General features: G+C 40.9%; 1 non-coding gene across 1 annotated transcript; it reads left to right on the forward strand.

Annotated features, from left to right (window-relative positions):
• Nucleotides 1-9,035: 9,035 nt before the first annotated feature.
• On the forward strand, nt 9,036-9,143 carry LOC130495325 (small nucleolar RNA R71). The gene has a single exon (XR_008934597.1). It is a non-coding gene; the product is annotated as a small nucleolar RNA R71 (small nucleolar RNA).
• Nucleotides 9,144-21,748: the final 12,605 nt, after the last annotated feature.

The raw sequence follows: 21,748 nt of genomic DNA on the forward strand, positions 1-21,748 counted from the left end.
ACATTAACCAGAGAAAAGTGGACAGACTTTTTGTTGATCATATCTTTGTCACGCTTGTTATCATCATCACTTTCATATGGCTTGATATCTTCTTCCTCAAGCTCGATTTCACCATCAATATCATGTGAAACTTCATACGACATAGTCTCTTCCTCTCTGTTAGGCGACCCAGTAGCTTCTTCATTCAAGTTCAAATCGACCTTGATATTCCTTGTCTCGACCTTAGATCGAATATACACACATAACCGCGTCAGAGCTTTGTTCTCCAGATATATAAAAAAATTTGGTTGCTGGTGATGAAAACAGGTGGTGAGTCGATGCCACTGACCAAATCAGAAGGTAAGTAATCTAGCTCGATCTTGACCATGTTTACATCGGTTCCAAAGTCCTCACAAACCATAAATCTTAGGTTGTCAAAGGTTTTACTTGTGTCCAAAGTAAGTAATCTACCTCATTTTTCTTCATCAACAAAAAATCTTCACTCACTTCTTTTGGATGATTTCCAAAAATAAAAAGAAGCATATATGTGCATATTTACTTTAGATAGAAAAAAATTGGAACAACTACAAAAAAGAAAAGAACCTCCACGATTTTTGCCCAAAACGTTGTGGCAACGAAGAAGACTCAAATTTAGGAAACAACATTTATAAAAAGATTTATGAAATATTTTTTAACCTTTTTCCTAGATTTTTGGATTTTGTTTAAAGATCTAGTAGAACTTATACTCTACCAAAATTAGAAAAGAGATGAAGTCGTAGATAGGGAATATTGAGATTATAGATTAAAGAAAACAACAAAGAATGTATGTTTTGCCACGATAGATATGAGAATATTTATCATGTCTTATGATCTACCAAAAATACACAACATAGAAGAAGATGTAGATTTGTTATTCTTTCATAGTAGATGGATATGTTTTGGGCGTACTGTGCATTCTATGTCGGTTAGATTATTGTGTCTTACCCCTTGTTCAAAAACTCGGTTAAATCGGTCGCCTAGCCGGCGAGTATACGTGACGGGGCACACCACCGTGGCGAATCAATCATAATCGGCCATAAAATCGGAGCCTTGAAGAAATCTCGATTTTGTTTCGATTTTTGCTAAAAATGATGTATTTTAGCTAGATCTATGTATATTAGACATGACAATGTGAGAAAATGACGAAAAACTGTGAAAAAACCGAGAACAAAAATAGAGGCACACGAATTTGCAGGTTCAATTCGTAGGGTAAAAGGTAGAGGGTGACACAGAAATTACCATTTTGTCCTTTATTAAAAGAAAAAAAAAGCAAAGAGGTGGATCCAAGGTTTCAACACGGGTCTACTAGACTTAAAAACTCTTGCTAGCCACTTGAACCAATGTATTTCATTATATACATAAAAAGTGAAAAGCTAATCTCCGATTAATCTACGATTAATCCCCAATTTTTTAATAACTCGCTAGGTCCGGGTCTACCGCACAGATAGCGCCTAGCGAGTTTCTGAACATGGGTCTTACCTAGACTGCATATTCTAAATCGCCGTAGATGGTAGATCTGATATACTAACACACTTTTAGCTAATTTTTGGACTTACTTGTAACGACCCGGTTTTTACAAACCAGAATTAAAATTTGGTTTGATTATTTATTTGAACTAAACCAATCTAAATCGTCTCTCTTTAATGGTTTAGTAAACCGGACATACTTATATATCCTAAAACCTAAAACATGAGCCGTAACTAGCCATTCTTCATCACCACCATCTTTTGTCTACTAGCCACCTAATGCCATCTCCACGTTTTTCTCTCCTTAAGCTGATCCAGTGACCTTCATTGATAGTGCTCAAATTACCCAGTAGAGCTTACTCTCTCAAATAAGAGGTTCAGCTGTAGTACTTAGATTCGAATCACGAGGAGCTAGGGAACCAATTAAATGAAATCTACTAATCAATCCTAGGCAAGGTTGGTTTATAAGGTGGAAATAAAAGTAACAATTCCTAAAATGAGCAATGTAGTTGCTCTAACTAACAATATGATGGGTTGTTTAAATGTGATAAAGAGTGCTAGACATAGGGTTCCTATTCAGGAATGGAGATTATAATCTCTATAAATGATTTAACAAGTTGCTTGCATGATATTATAGATCTCATCCGCTTAACTCAAGTGAAGTATCACTGGTTAAATTATCTAGATCTCTGGCCACACCTTTCGCATGATGACACAGAAAAAGAGCGGTCGATATCCTTTTGAGATATCGAGCGATACACCTTTCGTAGCGCTGATCGATTCACCTGTCGGGATATCGATCGACGGCTTCTAGATCTGCCTAGGCGCGAGCCGAATATGACCACAAGGTCTCAAGGAGGAACTGTCGTTCTTCTCAACGGGAGACAGGCAAGCTCAAATGGATAATTCAAGATAATCAAAGATCCTAGTGATCTATGTTCTAGTTAGCTAATCTAAAACAAGCATAGGGTGCAATCCATTTGATGAGTATCACAACTTAGCAATTATAGTTTGGGGCTAATCCCACAAACCTATTTGAACCCTAGATCTAACAAGTAGACTACTCAGACATAGCTAAGCAATTCATAACAATAGATAGATGAAAGAATTGCATAGATATAATAAAGTAGAAATACAAAAGGAGATGAGAAATCTCTCCAATCTCTCAAACACAAATAAAACTCTAGTCTATCTCTCACACTCTCTGCTTTGAGGGTTGTTAAAAGCTTGCTTCTTTTGAAGGTTGCCGCCAAAAAACACTTAGCAGGAATATTTAAGCATTTCCATTATGTTAAAAACTCATCAGGGGCAATCTCGTAATTTTGTGAAGTCTTGGTGAAGTAGTCGGCTAAACCATTTCGTCCTCGATATCGATCGACAACACTGGATGTGTATCGATCGATTATAATCTTCTAGTACGCGGATCTTCTCAGCTACATCGATCGACGACTCAGGATGAGTATCGATAGATTATAATCGCAATGTTGACTTCCGACATAGTCTTGAATGGTCAACTCGGGTATATAATCTCTTGTACTCCAAAATACTCCAAAAACATCACTTTCTCACAAAATGCTCCTGAACCTGAAAACATACCTAACAGGCTAGAAAACAGATTAAATATATAATAAAATACTAGTATACTATGGTTAAAAATGGGTAAAATCCATGGTATATCAACTCCCCCAGACTTACTCCTTTGCTTGTCCTCAAGTAAAAACAGTAGTCTTTGGAAAAGGTTTGAAAATAGCAGGAACTCAAAGATTAAAAATATTGAAGTCATCACTCTATGGGTTTGCAATTCATGTCTAAACATCTAATCACAGAAGTTCACTATGCTTTATCCTAGCTTAGCTACCAAACTCATCTAGTCAACAACTTAGCAAATCTCATCTGACATTCCCCTCTACTAACCTCATTTCTTAACATAAAAATAAAAGTGCAGGCTTTACCTTGGGAGTATCGATTAAATGACACATGGATTCAACTCAAACAACTGAACACACATGTAGTCTTCTCTGATCCCTTTCTCCCCTCTTCTTTCTTCTCTGAATCTCTTATTAGTTTCAATTTCAACAGGTTTCGATGCCACATAGGTCATCTAGTCCATCTTATTGACATTTGCATTGTAACTCATACATATTTGGCAAAGTGTAGCGAATAATGGGGTTCGGTACTCAACCTATCCCTCGTTTCCACAATGTGTGATCATCCTTGAGATTTAAAATACTGGGGTCGCGGGAGACACTCCTACCCCTCTGCCTCTCAAGAAATCATTTCAATCTTTTATAACATAAACTTAGATCTCGAGACGCTGAAGAGAGAGAAGGAAGGGAACAAGAAACACACAGAGTTTTTACCTTCCAGACTTGTGAGAGGATTCCGATCCAGTGATTTTCAAGCCCCAAGACAAGCAAATAAGTCAGTATTAGTGTTGGAGGTCAGCTTTGGTTCCTTCAAACAATCTTAGCTAGTGAATATAGATGGCAGGTTGATCTACTTTAGCATCTTTAGTACTATCTGCAATCAGTAATCTAGAATGGTGCTAAAGAGTGGTCAGACAATCAAATATAAATCTATATCAATGTTCCTATTTAATACTTATGCGAAAAATAATTTTGAAAAACAATTTATATAAAAACCAAAATAAAAACACATATTAGTAAACTCCCCTCCAGACTTAAATTACACTGTCCCAGTGTAACACAGCCGGTGGTGAGGTAAATAAAATAAATCATAATAAATAAATATAACAAGTTAGAATGAATAAACCTGATCGACAAGGTGTCGATCGATTCGTAGTGATATACGTCGATCGTTAGTAATGGTCGTGTGGTGTAGAGCGATAAGAATGGTGAATGTCGGTCGATGGAATCATCATTCTACTTGGATCGAATAAAAACTGCAAAATAAATCCGAAAAATAAAAGCAAAAATGAAAAATAAAAAAAATAAAAAAAAATAAAAAAAACCTAATAGTGGGTTGCCTCCCACTCAGCGCTTTGTTATAGTCATTTAGCTTGACTGTGGTAGGTAAGTGACTCATGGGGTGTAGTGGGGGTTGTTGTTTGCTGGTGGGCAAACATTTCCCTCATCTTTGGACTCAGCAGCAGTGAAGCTTCTTGTGGCATCATCTGATCTTGTCCATCTAGGATCTATCTTTGCTAAATCTGCTTTGATGACTTGCAACCTTCTGACCAAATCTTCTGTGTTTAACTGATGCTGATAGAAATCAAATCTCGAATGCTTAGGTAGTTCTTCATGTTGTTCTTTTGCGTGCTGGTCTTGAATCTGGTGATCTTGATCTGCCAAGGATTCTATATCGATCGATGCTACAACTTGTGCGTCGGTCGTTTCGCTAGGATCTCTGTCGGTCGACGAAGTTTCATCTGGGTCGATCGATTCTGAGCGTTGGCCTTGGTACGCAAGAATTTTATGCATATTGCTTATCTCATTCTTCAATAGACCAGTAGCTCTACAGAGGTTGGTCACTCTTTCGTTGAGTGTGTTGTCAATGTCATCACTTCGTTCTATGAGTCTTTCCTCCATAGAATTCATGGCTTCGTACAGCTTATGTTTGATCTCATCAACTTCTGCTGTGGTGCATGCTCTCTTTGCTGGTGGTGGCTCGATGTCGATCGATATTGGTCTAGGCCTGCCGATCGATGCTTCGTTTCTGTCACGAAGATCAATATAAGCTTGAACTATGCTCATATCTCTTTCTAGCTTGTCCAGCTGCCGTGACAGTGTATCCAGGTATCGCATGATAGGTGAACTTAAAAGATCATGCTTCTCTTCGTATGATTTCATCCTACCTTCCAGTTCTGCGAACCTTGTGTCGATCGACGGTAAGTTCAGTGTGTCGATCGATGAAAAAGTAGCATCCTGAGCTTGATCTTTCTTGTGAATTGATGCTAGCTCGTCCTGTAGAAGATCGATCCTCTTGTTCGACCATTCGACATTGTTGTTGAGAGGGCTGTAGATGTCTCCAATCCGTGTATTGATATAAGAAACCTCCCATTCATCTCTCTTAGGTGATGAACATTCTGGTCGGTCCATGAATGTAGTCTTGCCGATGTCGATCGATGGTACATGTACTATGTCGGTCGATACTGGTGGCGTAGCCTCTTTCTCAAGCATGGTCAATATGTTTCCAAGCTCCACTCTTATCGCAGCCATATAATTCTGGAAGTCCTTGTAACTGACATCCAAAGGCTGGAAAGTGACTTCCACCAATGTGTGCAAGTTTGCCTCAAGGTCTGCATGAGCTCTCCATACACCAGTCACCATATCATCTATCTCCTCTCTACTGTAGGGTACTGGTGATGGTATGTATGCATGGTAAGGGTGTATGTGTTCTGGAAGGCGTAAGCAACCTTTGTGAAAAAGGGATGCTCTATCCAGAATTCTCTTTACTTGCTCCTTGATAACATGGATGATCTCACCATCAACTCCTCTAGCATAGCCAAACTCATCTCTGTAGACACCATATTCATCCTTAGCTTCCCATTTGAATCTCCTGGATCCATCAGTATTGAAAGCACGTCGTCCAAACTCCAATCGTCGGTCGGGCGATCTGACTCTTGGTCTGTCGATCGATCCGGAATATCCGCCGTCGATCAATGGTGTTGAAACGATGTCGATCGATGGTGAATTCCTAGGTTGACCGAATTGTTGAGGAACTGTATCCTCCCTTGTGTTGGTGTTGTGGTTGTCCTGGACGTGAGCTAGGATATCTGGATGGCTACGTTGCTGTGTGAACAGGTTTTCTGGTCCATTAGCAACTTGGAGGATGTCTGCTATGTCTTCTCTGGTTATGTGCAGAACTCTTCCATCCATTGCTCTTGCATTGCCATCTGTGTCCCTGAAAATTCCAAATTCATCAGGTGTTAGTGAAACGTTCCTGATATCGTAAGGTTCATGAGATCGAGGTTGAGCTCTGTTGAAGGCGTCGATCGATGGTGCTGTGGTGGTGGCGATCGATGGTGCACGTCTAGCTGCACGGTTGGATCGATTGTATATGCTGTTGCAGTCCTCCATTGATAAGTTTCTGAATGCTGGAAGCTGCTGGGTAGAAGGTGAAAAGTTTTGAATTTTCGTGGCTTCAGTTGTCAACCTTTTATACCCATGTGTTGCCCTAATCGGTGAAATTCTGATTTTGTCCTTCAAGTTTTCTGGGTTAATATCGATCGATGTGATACTGGCGATGTCGATCGATGGACGATGTCGTTTTGCTGGATGAAGTAGATAATCGATCGATGGTGGGCATTTGATGTCGAGCGATTGTGGGAATCGAATTGCAAATCTGTCATTCTCCAAGTAATTTTCCCAAGCTCTCTCTTCCCAATAGTCTGCATCATGTTCTTCACTGTGGTCTCCACTGTGGGAAGAGGTGGCTATATCTACTGCAAAACTCTCATGAAAACCGCTATCTGCCCAACTTCTTACTAAGTAATCATCTTTCGTTCGGCTGGGTGGGATGGCGAAATTCGGGTAGCAATGATCTGGTAGATCGAGTTCATCATCTGGTGGGTCTTTGTCGATCGATGATCCATATTTATTGTCGATCTCCTCTGTCTTGCAAGTGTTGATCGATGATGTTAAGGTGTTGTCGATCGATCCCGAGTACTCTGTCTCATACTCGACTTCACAATGACAAACTGCTATGATACCAGTATCATCTTCTTTTACCACTGATTTGGCTGGTGGTTTGCCAAGCTTGACAGGGTCGTAGTGGATCTCTGGATCTATCATAGTCAAGCACATCCTGTTGGTGTTCTTGTCACATATGGCTCCTACTGTAGCCATAAATGCTCTTCCAAGTAAGAGGGAAGAGTTCCAATTTAGCTTGATGTCAAGGACATAAAAATCCACAGGGACGATAGCATTACCAATATGTACCTCCAGGTCTCAGATGAAGCCTCCAGAGTTTTTCTGAGTGTAATCCACGAATGTAAAGATCTCTCGTGAAGGCTCTGCTTGCAGGCCCAGATGGTCTGCCATGACCTTTGGTAAGATGATGAGTGATGAACCAGTGTCACATAGTGCATGAGGAAATTCAATCCCTTGTACTACACAGGGTATTGCAAACTTCCCAGGATCACTCTTCTTCTGCAAAGTAATCCGTTTCCTCATATCCTCTCTGACATTGTCAAACCTTCTCCTAATGTCAGTTTCAGTCTCCCTAGTTTTTCTGAAGAACATCCACAATCTTCTTGTGAAGTAAACCTCCTCAAAAGGTTTCTCTGGTGGGATTCTGATAACTCTCTTAGTGAAACCATCAATCTCTTTTTCATTAGCTTCCCTCTTAAGGTTCTTAGGAATCTTCTCCTTCCTACTGCTTAACCTTCTTCCTTCAGTTCCTTCTTATCTAGGTGTAGTGTCTGAAGGGTTACCAGTGATTTCTGTAGGGTTAGCTTGTGGTTTCGGTGTGGGTCTGAGTGCATTGATTCGGTTGTTGTCTATCTATGGTAGTTGCACTCGGTATGTGAGAGGTGTGCGTCGATCGATAGGTGGAGAAAAGGGTCGATCGATATGTTTCTCGTCTTTGTGTCGATCGATGAGTGGCTCGTCTCGTCGATCGATATCTTCGTAGGTGTGGGTGGGTGGGTATGGATGAGAAGCCGTGAATTCAGCATGTGTCAATATCCTAACCGCGTTGCAATCTGAAGTCGAATCCGGAAATGACATACTTGATGTCGATCGATGTGGACTAGTTGGTGTCGATCGACACCATTGTGATCCACCGAAACTTAGTGAACTTTCCACTTCAAAGTCTCCTTCTTGTAGCTTCTCCTGTTTCACCATTTGCCATAAATCATCATCTATGATGGCATTCACGTGGTGTTTCCTATTTCCTTCCCCTACTTTCTTAGAAGTTCCAATCCTCCTGATAGAGTCTTCAGTCTAGACAATATGTGTCTCAAGTTTCGTAACTTGAGTGCAAATGGTGTCTATCCTTGTGGTTAGATTGTTGAAGACAGAATCAAACTTCCCATTGAAGTCTACCGTAAGCTTCTACTGACCTTCCAGAACTCTATCAATCATGGCACCAAACTTACTCTCCTGGGTGGGTGGCGGTGGGTTTTGGTAAGCTGAGTTGCCGTAGTTCCTTGTGTTGGTGAAGGGTTTCTGATACTGTGAACTCTGGTTGTAGTTACTCTTCTGGCCACTGCCAAAAAAGTTTCTGTTTCCACTTTGGTTTCCATATCTCTCAAATCCAGTACCTCCAATGTAGTTCACATCTTCCTCTGTATCATCTTCTCTAGCCTCTCCTTCTTCAGCTGAGCAGACTAGCTGCCCCAGAAATGCATGTAAGGCATCTATCTTGGCTCTGACTTCATTCATCTGGTCTTCCCCGATGGCTGCAACCGATTTCTTCTTGTCAGAGTCAGTGTTCTTGGTGCTGCTGCTGTTGGCTAGGTTCTCAATAAGTCTCACAGACTCTATTGGATTCCTAGTGTTGAAGTTTCCCTCACTAGCAGTATCAAGAGCCATTTGATACCTCAAGGCGATACCTCTGTAGAAAGTGCTTAGCAGCTGCACTTCATTGAATCCATGGTGTGGACAGTCTCGCTGGAAGAACTTAAATCTGATCCATGCGTCTTTAAAAGTCTCACTAGGCTTTTGCGCGAAAGTGGTGATTTTGCTTCTTAAGTCTTCAGCGCGTGCCTCATCAAAGAAATTACGCAGGAAGGCGTTTTTGATGTCGGTCCAGGATGTCAATGATCCTGTAGGTAGCTGCTTGAGCCAGTGTAAAGCTTCTCCAATCAGTGAGTATTTGAAGAGCTTGCAGAGTAGGTAGTCCTCAGGGACTCCATCCATACGAATAGCAACGATAAGATCCTCGAACCTCTCCAGATGGTCCATAGGATGCTCGTGTGATAGCCCAGAATAAGGTATCTGAGACACGAGAGAGTATGATAGACCCAAAATCGGGAAGGATGGCTTTGGCCGGATGTTGGATATGAACCGAGAAGTCGAAGGAACTTCTGGAACTGGGATGGATTGAACGGATCCTCAAGAGGTGCAGAATGACTCTTGATATACCAACGATCTAAGGCTAACCACCAAAGAACGGATGACTGTGTTGGCTAACCACCAAATAACACACACAGATGATTGGCTGACCACCAAATCAACAAGCCGGTTCAAACCGATGAACTAGCTAAAGAACTCTCTCTCACTCAGAGATGAAGAACAAAAATAAACAACCAAATTGATCTGATCTTTATTCATGAAATGGATTATATATTTATAGTAGAATGAGTCAAAGAAAGACATAAATAATTGTGAAAAACTAGACGCATAGAAAACACAAACAAAGACTAAGACTAAAGACTTTTGTAGAACCGAGAAGTTGAATTTTGACTAGTCTTTGAAGAAATCAATGCAGGCCACGACTTTGACTCATTTTCTTGATATTTCTTGATGCAAATGGGCAGGAGACCATCAGGAAAGGCCTGGTCGAATTTGGTGTAAAACGAACCCAAATTGAATTTGTTATGAATTTTTCGGTGGGCCGAAAAAGACTCATTTCGCCCAGCAGCTAAACCAGCTCCTTCTTCTTTGTCACTTAGCTCATTCAGCTCCAAGTTAGTGTCACTTAGCTCATCCAGCTCCATAGTAGTGTCATGATCTGATGGAAAAATCTCGGTTGGATCAAGTTGGTCGACATGATCACCATTATGGACCGTGTCCATGAACCAAAAAGGACGGTGCTCGATCTTGGTTCTATCATACTCTCCCTCTTCAAAAAGATCTGTCCTCAAATCTGAAACATTAAAAGGAAAAGGATTATAAGCAAAAGAACCATAATCAGAGCGTGGCTCACCTTGAGTTCCGTCCGGTTTGTGAATGGAAGAAGATCCTTCTTGATGACCACAGTTTAGCCCTCCATCTGACCCTTCCTTCGATTCATTTGTGTAGTCATCAAAAATTGGCAAAGGGTCTTCCTTTTCTGGCTCGGTTTCGACATTCTTCAAAGTCACGAACGGTTTCTGTTTGTGGCACTTGTTAGCATAATGGCCGACCTTATGGCATTTGAAGCACGTGGTAGAAAGAGCCTTGCTTGTGGGTTTCACAGCTTTGCTTTTATCAAAAGAAATATCATTAGTTTTCAAATCAGAATTTGAAAAATAAGAAGACTTACATTGCTGTTTTGGTGCTGAATAAGTGTTGGTGTTTTTCTTCCTTTTGAGTTGCCGGACAGCATGAATCGCCTTATGCAACATCTTCTCCAAATTGGCATAAGTCTGAATCTCATTCTGATCAAACACATCACGGTTGCTTCTCTTGGTTTTGGTGAAGGGACGATCACCACTTCTGACCCACTTCTCATCATCAGACCTGTTTTGTCTCTTCCTTTGTTTCTGCACAAAATCAAACCTATTACCAGCAAACTGTTTCTTATTTCTAAAAATTAATTGCTCTTTTTCCGAAACAGTTTTAAAAGGAAAGAATATATCATCTTGTAGTGGTTTTGATTTCTTGAGAAGTCCAAACATCCTGAAACACTTAACAAACGTTAGCACATAAAATCCTCACACTCTCAAAGTATTTAGCTCACGATTTTTAGGTGATCACTCAGAGTTCTTTTACTGGTTCAAAGGATGATACGCAGTCAAAATTTAGCAATGGAAAACCCAAAACAAACTTTGTGGAAAAAGAAAAGAAATGAAGATGAAGAGATTTTTTTTGTGTGGATCCGCCTTAACTGTCCTAAGGCCGGATTTCTCCTCGGCCAGCAGGCTTTCTCTTCCACCACTCCCCCTAGATTTCTCTTCAGTAGTGATTCAAGCCAAAAACTTTTACTTTTTTTTTTCTTTTTTTTTCTTTTTTTTCTTTTTTTTTTCTTTTTTCTATTGATTTTTTTTTTAAAATGGCGATCACAAGGGAGTAAAGGAACAGCCCGGATCCAAAAAGAAATAAGAAAAGAAAATGATAAATAGATGAGAAGATGAAAAGAAGAATGAAAACAAACCAGCCAAAGTGGCTTTGATACCAAATGATAGACCCAAAATCGGGAAGGATGGCTTTGGCCGGATGTTGGATATGAACCGAGAAGTCGAAGGAACTTCTGGAACTGGGATGGATTGAACGGATCGTCAAGAGGTGCGGAATGACTCTTGATATACCAACGATCTAAGGCTAACCACCAAAGAACGGATGACTGTGTTGGCTAACCACCAAATAACACACACAGATGATTGGCTGACCACCAAATCAACAAGCCGGTTCACACCGATGAACTAGCTAAAGAACTCTCTCTCACTCAGAGAAGAAGAACAAAAATAAACAACCAAATTGATCTGATCTTTATTCATGAAATGGATTACATATTTATAGTAGAATGAGTCAAAGAAATACATAAATAATTGTGAAAAATTAGAAGCATAGAAAACACAAACAAAGACTAAGACTAAAGACTTTTGTAGAACCGAGAAGTTGAATTTTGACTAGTCTTTGAAGAAATCAATTCAGGCCACGATTTTGACTCATTTTCTTGATATTTCTTGATGCAAATGGGCAGGAGACCATCAGGAAAGGCCTGGTCGAATTTGGTGTAAAACGAACCCAAATTGAATTTGTTATGAATTTTTCGGTGGGCCGAAAAAGGCTCATTTCGCCCAGCAGCTAAACCAGCTCCTTCTTCTGTGTCACTTAGCTCATTCAGTTCCAAGTTAGTGTCACTTAGCTCATCCAGCTCCATAGTAGTGTCATGATCTGATGGAAAAATCTCGGTTGTATCAAGTTGGTCGACATGATCACCATCATGGACCGTGTCCATGAACCAAAAGGACGGTGCTCGATTTTGGTTCTATCAGAGTAGTACTGAGGCTTGAGCTCGAAGTTCGGCTTCTGAATCTCTGGAAGTCGAATAGCTGATCTGTTGGTGTAGTACTCGTCTGGACGGTTATAGTCTGCCAACGATCGTGTTTGAGCTTCTCCTGTAGCCTCAGCTTCAGGCTCATGGATTATGTTTCCATGTGCATCTAGCTTCTGACCTGTTGCATTACGCAGATGACCATCTTGGTCATACAGATTTCCATTCTCGCCCTGCGTGAGAATAACAATCGCGACCATGCTTCGCGGAGTAGTGTCGATCGATATACGGTTAGAAGTATCGAACGATGTGGATCGGCTAACAGTATCGGTCGACGGTGCTGTCTGAGTGTCGGTCGACTTTTGAACGTGAGTATCAGTCGACGGTGTTGCTTTTCTGTCGATCGATGCGGAGCGTAGGTCTTTGCGGATTGAACGTTCCAAGTGTGCAGGATCTTCTGAGAATAATAGTTGATTTCCCCTGTTGCTTCTGGTACTGCTGGGCATGTACCTGAAAAGACAAGAAAAATTTTAATTAGAAAGGGGGTAAAAGGAAAAACCTAAGATTAATAAGATTAAATCTAATGGCGATCAAAGCTCCCCGGCAATGGCGCCAAATTTGATAGTTTACTCTCTCAAATAAGAGGTACAGCTGTAGTACTTAGGGATCGAATCACGAGGAGTTAGGGAACCAATTAAATGAAATCTACTAATCAATCCTAGGCAATGTTGGTTTATAAGGTGGAAATAAAAGTAACAATTCCTAAAATGAGCAAGGTAGTTGCTCTAACTAACAATATAATGGGTTGTTTAAATGTGATAAAGAGTGCTAGACATAAGGTTTCTATTCAGGAATGGATATTATAATTTCTATAAATGCTTTAACAAGTTGCTTGCATGATACTATAGATCTCAGCCGCTTAACTCAAGTGAAGTATCACTGGTTAAATTATCTAGATCTTTGGCCACACCTTTCGCATGATGACAGGGAAAAAGAGTCGGTCGATATCCTTTTGAGATATCGAGCGATACACCTTTCGCAGCGCCAATCGATTCTCCTGTCGGGATATCGATCGACGGCTTCTAGATCTGCCTAGGCGCGAGCCGAATATGACCACAAGGTCTCAAGGAGGAACTGTCGTTCTTCTCAACGGGAGACAGGCAAGCTCAAATGGATAATTCAAGATAATCAAAGTTCCTAGTGATCTATGTTCTAGTTAGCTAATCTAAAACAAGCATAGGGTGCAATCCATTTGATGAGTATCACAACTTAGCAATTATAGTTTGGAGCTAATCCCACAAACCTATTTGAACCCTAGATCTAACAAGTAGACTACTCAGACATAGCTAAGCAATTCATAACAATAGATAGATGAAAGAATTGCATAGATAGAATAAAGTAGAAATACAAAAGGAGATGAGAAATCTCTTCAATCTCTCAAACACAAATAAAACTCTAGTCTCTCTCTCACACTCTCTGCTTTGAGGGTTGTTAAAAGCTTGCTTCTTTCGAAGGTTGCCGTCAAAAACACTTAGCAGGAATATTTAAGCATTTCCATTAGGTTAAAAACTCGTTAGGGACAATCTCGTAATTTGGTGAAGTCTTGGTGAAGTAGTCGGCTAAACCATTTCGTCCTCGATATCGATCGACAACACTGGATGTGTATCGGTCGATTATAATCTTCTAGTACTCTGGATCTTCTCAGCTACATCGATCGACGACTCAGGATGAGTATCGATCGATTATAATCGCAATGTTGACTTCCGACTTAGTCTTGAATGGTCAACTCGGGTATATCATCTCTTGTACTTCAAAATTCTCCAAAAACATCACTTTCTCACAAAGTGCTCATGAACCTGAAAACATACCTAACAGGCTAAAAAACAGATTAAATATATAATAAAATACTAGTATACCATGGTTAAAAACGGGTAAAATCTATGGTATATCAATCATTGACCGTCATCTTCTGAGAGTAATTAGCCAACTCTTTTCTCTACGTTTTACTGAAAGCGGATCTCCAATCGGATTTGTATTATAAAAGTTATGTATGTTTTATTAAGGGATAGTTCTGCATAACACATCTGAGACCAGTATTGAGAAAAGTCGGGAATGGATTATCAAATCATTTAATTTTAATGCCATACTTTCGTGGTAAGTTATAGATTCACAGCTCTACCTATAGAAGAAAACGGATCGTCATTTGGAATTTTGGTTGTAATGTTATGATTGTTTATTTGCGACTGATCTCTGCAGAGCGAATCCACAAATAGTCAACTTCATACACGTTTTTCCGTTTATCCAGAATGACCTAGAAAACGAGCGAGATACCATTGGAAAGGTCTCGTTCTCAGCTTTCCAGATAATCTTTCAGATCGTCAAACCCAGGTACGGTCAAGAAGTTATGGTCATTTTGGTTTCGGGTATTAAATCTGTTCAAATCCAAAAAATCACAAACTTAGTCTTCTAATTTGGAAACCCTAAATATATTTTAGGAAATTTTTTATTTTAGGAAAGTTTCTATTTTTAAAAACTTTTAGACCTAAGTCGTTTCTCGTGTTGCAGTTGACCGCATATTCCGTTGTTCATCTCGATCAGTGGCTAAGGTGTGGGTTATTCCATTTAAATCCTGAACTAGTTTAGTGCTGCTATTATGAAAAGTCTAGGTTCAAAACATGTTCCGTCTCTGTGAATCGAGTATGTTTGAGAGTCTTGTTTGTTTTTACTTTATTCTTTGTTTAAACTAGTGATAAAGAATTAGAGGATCCAACTGTTGATTGATTTGTTTGATGTTAAAAGACGGTTATAAATAAGTATAAGTATAGTATTAATTGGTTAGCCGGATACAGGGAAGTACTTCTGTATCGGCCTAATTGTGTTAAGATTGCAGGGCGTGCAGGGAAGTACTTCTGTACCACGCATGAGCTGCGGGAGTATAGGAAGCACTTCTATACTACGTAGCATTGTGTATGAGGAGAATGCGGGAGTACAGAGAAGCACTACTGTACTGCGCATACTTATGGAATACACGAATATTTATATACCTATATTCGTAGAGGAGAATGCAGGGTGCAACGAATAGCTATGTACCATCAGCACATTGATTGTTATGTGTGGCCCATTAGGTGCCGTGTTTGTTTCATGCTAGATCTAGGCTTACAGAGTCGTAGTACTATGTACTGAGTCAGTGGTTTGCGGTTTAGAATCACATACCTCACTGAATGACTCCCCTGTTACTCACCCTGTTTTCCTCCTTTTTCAGGTGAGGCTGACGAGTAGGATATCGATCGGACGGATGGTGTTTTTAGGCTTTTTCATTTGCTTTTATTCTCAGACTTATGTTTTATTATTTTTTGTCGATTATTTCAGTATTTCAGTTATTGGATTCATGGATTTATTTTGTTATTTATATGAAAGTCGACTTTTAGCCTATTTATCGGATTTTGAGATATAATTGTTGTTAGGTAACACACCGGTCTAGAGTGAGGATGAGACGTGTGTTACATTACTATTCTAAATATTTTTTGAATCCAAAATTATTTTCATATATGTACATACTTGACTACTTCAGATTTTATATTTTTCTTAATATTTTGCATTGTAAATATATTGATATGAATTCTTATTTAAAAAAAATAGTAAAAAATCCAAAACTGACAAAATTTGATTCTGCAGTAAAGGAACAATAGCATAGTTTAAACTGTTTTTTTTTCCAAATTTCCCATAATAATTTTTTTAGAATTAAATTACCAAAAGTTAAAGTCAAAAAGTCCTTCCCTGGGGAAAACACTACACAAAGAAAACTTTTCTCTCTGAAACCCTCCCACCCTTGTAGACACCGCTCGTGAATCTCGTTTTTTTCCGGTTGCCGTGAAAACAATACCGGAGACGACTTGCCTTCCCCTTTTTTCTCTCGTCCTCTCTTTCTCTCATGGGTCAAGATACTAGCTGCTATGTGCTATCGTGGTCACTCCAGAACTCGTTCGAGACAGATGGAGTTGGCTTCAGGCTTCTTATGGAGGGGCGGTGAGACCTACGGCGGCATGGCGTCGGCGAAAGCTGGCGTTTAGGGTTTCGGTGTTCACCAGATCTAATTTTTTCTTTTGTAGATCTCTGGCCAATGCTGTTTGATATCGGCGTGTGACAAGGTTAGACTGCTCCTCCACCACGGATTTACCTGCTTCCGGCGGCGGTGAGACTGCAGGAGCAAGAAGACGACGGACGGCAAAAAATAGATTCGGGTCCTTGAGACCGACGCACGGTTTTGACCTCATCGACAGATTTCCACTCTGGAGAAGAGGTGCTTGCCAGAGACGCTCGATGGAGATGTTGATACACCCTAAATCTGATCACTCAACCGGTATGAAGAGATATGAACTCCAAAGAGAACTGATGGATTGAACGGTGACACAAAGAGATACTACCAGTCGGTGCTTGATTGTCGCCTGATATGACTCACAGGTCAGACAAGGAAGCAAACTCGATCAGTTGCCGGATATGACGCACCGGTCCAACTAGAAAGAGGCATTTGTTTGGAGCTAACCACACCAAAGAAACTAAAGTGTTCTTGACAAAGAACAGAGAGTAAAAACTAAAAATAAAGAATAAAATTCGTTGATGTATTGCAATGACAAAGGGGGTACATTTTATAGTGTTTCTAGTCAAAGAGAATAAAAGAAAAGTGCAGAAAACAATACATAGAAAACATAAATTTGACTAGATCTAGTCAAAGTGTGGAAAGAAAGGAAGACTAGTCAAAGTGCGGATTCTGATGTTGACTAGTCCAGATTCAGAAAGATTTCCAGGTTCATGCTGGTCGTGCACACCATGCTGGAAAGGATACAGACACACGCGGGACGATCCACACATGTCTGAATTCGCGAGAACTGAACATCACCTGATTTGTACATGGCATAACTCCCTCATCTGAACTCTGTTTGATCTGATTCTTCTTCGAGGAGTTCCATAATTGAGTTGAGCACATTCTCCAAGTGGTTTCAAGCGAAGAAACATCATGGTTTAGAAGATATTCTTCAAACAATGAACGTATATCTGTGTTGCTTCTCGGGTGGTTTGATGGTCGAACCAGCTCGGAAGGTCGAACCAACTTGTTCAGCTCATCCGGGTGAGTGTTAGTCCAGCTCAGCTCGTCCATGATAGTGTCAATCCAGCCCACTTGAGTATTCAGCTCATCCAAGATTGCATAGATGATAAGGGAATTGGCATAATCTGATGAGAAAACCTCGGCTATGTCTAGCTGGTCGACAAGGTCACCACCTTTGGCCGTGTCCATGAACCAAGTAGGACAGTGTTTGTCATGTCCCTGATCCTGGAAATGATCATTAGGATCGGCCATGGTGCGAGGAGACGCACCAGTCAGGTCATGTGACCTAAACACAAGGGCATTAAGGCCTGGAAGTAAGGTTAAGGGCATCAGGAAGCTAAGATATAGCTTAACCAAGAAGGAGACAAGTATAAAGGAGCTGTACAAAGTGTATGGCAGCTAGGCGTGCAGGGAGCAAGCTCGACCAGCTAAGAGAAGTGTAGTGCAGCTCAGTGTAGCTCACTGAAGAGTGTGTCAGCTCCCTGAGCTGGATGAACTAGCTCACTCAGCTGGGTCAGCTGGGGATCAGCTCAACTCAGCTGGACTGAGTGTTCAAGTCTTGGGCAGTTGGGCCAGGTCCGGACAGTGGTCGGACCATGTGGACCACCCGGGTGTGCCGGTGAGCCGGTGGGCACTTGGATCAGACCAGGGGCTTGGGCAACCAGCTAGGACTTGTTTTTGACATGTCTAGAGGCAGTTAGGGCTGTCAGGGACGTCTGGTAACTGCCATAGGCGAACATGTGTGATCTGGACCATTGATTAAATCAATGGCCAAAAATGAAACCGAAAGGATGCAACCTTTAGAAAGGTAACTGCCCATTCTTCTATATATATCAGGCAAGTCCGTGCCTTTGCAGGCACGTCAGGGCTTCATTCTTCTTCCTGAAACACAAAGAAAAACCAGAGAAAACAGAGAGAAAGTCGGATGGCAACATCCAACCCCAAGAGTGGGATGAAGGCAGCAAAGAGGCAGTTTTGATGGCAATCAAGAGGGGAGTTGTGAACGACCCTCTGGTGTGTTTTGATTGATGTTTGCCACGCCATGGGCTTCCTCTACATCCATACTACACATTCAAATAGCCAGGAGAGAAGATGGAGGGCCGGAATGCACTTCCAATGGTGGTGACAGCCTTGAAGGCAGTGGTGTGTAGAAAGGCAGTTTCATGGGAACTGAAGTGGGAAGTGATGCACGACCCTTGGGTGGTGTTTGATCATGGATGAACACACCCTAGGCTTCCTCTACATCATGGTAACACACGCAAATGGTTAGAATTGAATGGAGAAGGCCGGACTCCACTCCCAAAGGCATGTACAGCCTTGAAGGTGGATGCAGTGCAGAAACTGTTTTCATGGAAGTTCCATGGAAGGGATGATGGGTGCGACCCATGAATGTATCTTATCAATACTGGAGGTATGTGATAAGACCTGATTAATACAAGTGCAAGAGGCACAAGGCCGGACCTGATCAGGGAAGCACAAGGTCTAGCAAGATCAAGTATGAGGTAACATGTGTTGATTACTTATGTTTATGGTTATGTTTATGTCTGTGTTGTGTCTCTTGGGGTGGGATCAAGGCCAGGCATGGCACGCCCCTTCAGGAATGTATATTGTGATGTGTCTTAGGAATCCAAGACCCTGGACAAAGGGGCGGATCATAACTGATCTAACTCATCCATGTGGGATGATGGTTAGATGCTGTTCATTGGATAGTGATCAATGATGGATCATGGTTTGGTGTTGGGTTTTGATCATGGTGTGAACCATGAGTCCGACCCACTGATGAGAAACATGGGAGTCCTAGTTCCAGAGGAACCATGTGGAGTATAAGGTCCAATTCGTTTGGATCCAACAGCAAGCAAAGGAGAGGAGTAAGGCTAGTACTTGTTGGTATGGACCACAAGTATTGTGCTGGTGTGTTTATACAAGGAAGGCTGTGTGTGATCTGATCATGGGCAAGGATGGACGACCTGATCCATGGATGATGGATCAAGGTGTCTGATCTGATTGATCAAAGGATGCACCAGTGGTAAGAGCAACACTAATCAGGTTCAGTGGGACATAGTTCCATGGCCGGTTAGGTATGTGTGAAGACTCATCAGTTCTGAGTCATGTGGGGTGGTTGGTTGATTGACTCAGGAACTGGTGGGCATTATTAATCCTATTATATGTTGATCAGACGTGGAGGTACTGAACCATGGAGTGGCCGGTTCAGAGAAATCTCTCCATGGCCTTGGTTGGGCAGGTAAGTGGAGATCTGATAGTTCCTGAGGGAATTGTTAGGATCCGACTTCAAATATCTCTTAATGGGTATTTATCATGAATTATCATGGTGAGAGATTAGTTTTATCTCATTGATTTAGAGGTGGTTAGTTATGGCCATATGGGCTGTTCATGGGCGAGATCAGTATGATCGAGGCCAGTTCTGAGAAATCTGACTTGACCATTCTCTTAGTTATGAATTATCATGATTTATCATTAATTTTAATTAGTTTTTGGAGCATGTTTGCTTGAGGTTGATTTTGCAGCTGAAGACTTCCCAAAGGTACTTGGTTTGTGGGGATGGTTGGTTGAATGACTAAGTACCTAAGGGGAGAGTTTATACAGGTATAATGAGGAGTTGGACGAGTGGATGGGGAGCTAGGCAAAGCTACCTCGCAGCTCGATCAGCTGGAAGAGAGTTTGGAACCTCAAGTGAAGTGGTTCAGTTCAGCTAGCTGAATGAGCTAGCTAGACAGCTAAGGCAGCTGAGACAAAGAGCTATCAATCTCCGTGGATGTGGCAAAGGTATGATCTAGCAATATTGCATAGATCTAGATAGAATGGTTAGGGGAATGGAACCTCAGTTATTGTATGACTTGGATTAGGTTCAGGATCAACCTTGGAGCTGGTAGTAGTTGTGTCTACTGATCATGGCTAAGGTGATTCGACCTGACGAGTGTTAGATTGGTTTTAGACCAATGGTTGATAGATAATATTCCGCTGTGCATAAGTTGAAAAGATCTAAGCTAGGGAATGACTAAGGTAGTCTTAAGCTAAGGTCCAAGATAGACTTCGCCTTTAGGCGGAAGTACAGATAAAGATCGAAAAATTGAGTGGTTCGGTCAGGGTATGGACCGAGCGACGTGAGGCATCAACCGCGGCCTAGCCAGCCGGGTTCGGGTCTTACAGTGTTGGATTTTGGGTGCATCAGATGTGCTTCATGACGAAGATCAGCATGTGGTTGGTCCAACCTTATGTTATCTCCACTCATGGTAGCTTTGTTCTGGTTTCCTAGTTCGTTAGCTAAGGTCGGGTTGGCGTGACTGTGGGGATGGATTTTGGTTGGTATGCATTTTTAGGCGAGTTTCTGTTAGCCGATGACCTGAAAGAATATTTTAAGGAGGCTAATAGTTTGGAAGCAATACTGTAACCAACTGAGTTTCATAACCTGACAGTTTAACACCATCCTAGCGCTTCAAAGTAATAATGTTTGGACTTTGCCTGTCATTACGGAACTGTACCGTTTCTGGTTTAGGAGCTGAGCGTTCAAACCGGCGGTGACAAATTATTTCAAGGAATGCACTGAAAGGTGATGAGCATTAGATATGTACTCCACTCTTCATCTATAGAATCTAATGTGAAGCTTAGATTTGGCTTTTGGATAGTGTTTGTCATCTATGGAGCACAATGCTCTCGTTTCGTGTGGTCTAATTAGTAGGTTCTAAGAACCAATTTCTTTGGAATCATAGGAGGAGTTTGAGTTCATTGGGATAAAATTACAAGAAAGATTTGTAATTGGTAGTGTAGGGTCCAAATAGTGATCCTTTTTTGTAACACAAATAGTGATCCAAATAGTGATCCAAATAGTGATCCAAATAGTGATCCTAGATGATACTAAATCCTTTTGTTTGTAAGTGAGGTCCAAAAACTTGTGTAGTGTAAAATCTTATATCCCTTTTTTGGCTCATATAAAGTTTAGTTATTTACACTAGGAGACACATTATGAGATTAGTTTACACTAAGACACACATTCAACTTGTAAAACACTTATTCTTGTCTTCTAATTGTGATATGACATCAATCCCTCTCTTGAGAAAAGTGAGAAATGCGTCAGTTTGATGTTGCAACCGATTTGGTTTGTTTCCTAAGATGCATTTAAATATTTGTTTATTGATAAAGATGCTGTTTTACAACACTTTGATTAAAGTGTGTACTTTCAATCCAAAGACCTCGATTGAAAGTGAAAGCAAATGACAAGACCAACAATTAACAAGATCACAATCCATTGCAAGCCTGCCGACATCAAACTTTGACTTATAACTAAATACAAGAAAACAAATCCGAACAATCATCATAT

The sequence above is a fragment of the Raphanus sativus genome, chromosome 5 (assembly GCF_000801105.2).
Source record: "Raphanus sativus cultivar WK10039 chromosome 5, ASM80110v3, whole genome shotgun sequence".
Classification (NCBI taxonomy): Eukaryota; Viridiplantae; Streptophyta; class Magnoliopsida; order Brassicales; family Brassicaceae; genus Raphanus; species Raphanus sativus.